Below are 1932 nucleotides of genomic sequence, written 5' to 3' on the forward strand. Positions count from 1 at the left end.
TGGCAACAAAGGCAAGGAAAAACCGCCCTCACACGAAGTAACTTCACAACAGATTCGAGACTTCCCATGGTGCACATTAGTTAATGAGGCCAGGGAAAACTCCCACCAAGGAAGAAATCTAAAACAGAACCAAGACTCAGTATGGATACTTTGGTGATAGAGGCAAGGAAAAACCTCCTTCCAAGGAAGAAACCTGAAATAGTACAGACATTCAGAAGTGGGAATCTTTGAGCACCTCACGATTCGATTGATTATGTATATATTTTTTATTTTTATGTTGTATATTATTATCATATTGTTAATACATCAAATATTATTATTACTATGTCCTCCTTTGGCTACTGACATATCCAGTATTGCTGCGTTGCCTATGACGCCACATCCGCTTTGCTTTGTCGCGGCGTGATGCACATGTAGGGCAAACAAGCTTGAGCCTCGTGATGAATTAGGTGGGATTTGTTAGTGAGTGAAGAGTTTGAACTGAAAATGCCACTCTGTTGAAGTGTGCAAAGCATTTACTCTTTTCGTATTTCACGATTTCACATTCAAGCTAGCTGAGCGCCGCTGCTAGCATAGCTTGTTTTCTCTTCCTCCCTCCTCCGTGGGTCTGCGCTATCCCAGCTAACACATAATGTTAAAATAATATTAGCTAATAGTTCTCCCATTGTTAGTTAGAACCAAACCTACAACTAATGTTTAGAAAACATTAGCATCAATGCCGCATTTGAGAACAGTCTGTATTACTTTATTTAAAATACGTAAATAATACATTTTTGGACATTTGTTCATCGATTTATGAATCGCTGAGGTTCTAATAGTGATGCATCGGAGTTTCTATCATTATGTTTTCCCACCTCTACACTCCGTATCTCTAGGCAAAGAATTACTGCCGTTAATTCCCAACAAGAATCAACAATGTGTAGGCTCATTGCTGACAGAGGCTAAGAAAAATTACCTCTCAAGAAGAAACCTTTCTGTCTAGATTGGTTGTATTGAGATAGAAAGAAGGAAGATGGTTGAGAGAGAAACAGGACAGTTGTATGATGATATCAACAATGACAATACTGGTCTGTTTTTACCATTACTAGTAATGGTTTCTTGTAGGTAGTAATGTTGTTACTAACAGAACAGATGACTTTTCTACTTCAACCTTCTATGTTTGTCTCGTGTGTGTGTGTGTGTGTGTGTGTGTGTGTGTGTGTGTGTGTGTGTGTGTGTGTGTGTGTGTGTGTGTGTGTGTGTGTGTGTGTGTGTGTGTGTGTGTGTGTGTGTGTGTGTGTGTGTGTGTGTGTGTGTGTGTGTGTGTGTGTGTGTGTTTAACCCCAACAGCGGGGAGAAAGAGAAACGTTCTTTTGACTAACAGTGATTGGAAGCAGATGTTGAGCGAGAGAAGAAAATGTTTCGGAAAATTCTCAGGGCTCAGCCTTCCCTTTTTCTGGGCCCTGGCCCAGGCAACCAATGGCAGCCCAGCAACGGTCAGACCCAGGGGTGAAAGAAGCACTCCTACTGGATGGAGAAGCAGACGTGGGCGTTTGGAGCAGATGCCCTGGGAAACTTTCTGTATCCCAGTTGACTGAGAGTAAAAAAGAAAAGCAAGAACATGTTCTTGTAGAACTGGAGAGTTACCAACATGTGTTAAAATGCAGTAGAGGCCCTCCTACTCCTTTTCCATCAATGCAAGTGCATTTCTCAATGTCGCAGATACCATACAATGCTTTAGGATTACATAAAAAAAGAAAGTCCAGAGACATTTAGAAATGAATGAAAGCTTCCACACCTCTGCCATCTGATATTTCACATTCTCATTTTCTTCCTTCAGTGCCATTGCTCGTCTCCTCTTTCACACTCCAGTTCACCTGCAAACAAAGACCCATCTTAGTCTTTCATTGTAGTAGCAAATCAATCATCTTTCCTAATGGAAACTCCACATTA

The sequence above is a fragment of the Nerophis lumbriciformis genome, linkage group LG17, assembly GCF_033978685.3.
Source record: "Nerophis lumbriciformis linkage group LG17, RoL_Nlum_v2.1, whole genome shotgun sequence".
In the NCBI taxonomy this organism is placed as follows: Eukaryota; Metazoa; Chordata; class Actinopteri; order Syngnathiformes; family Syngnathidae; genus Nerophis; species Nerophis lumbriciformis.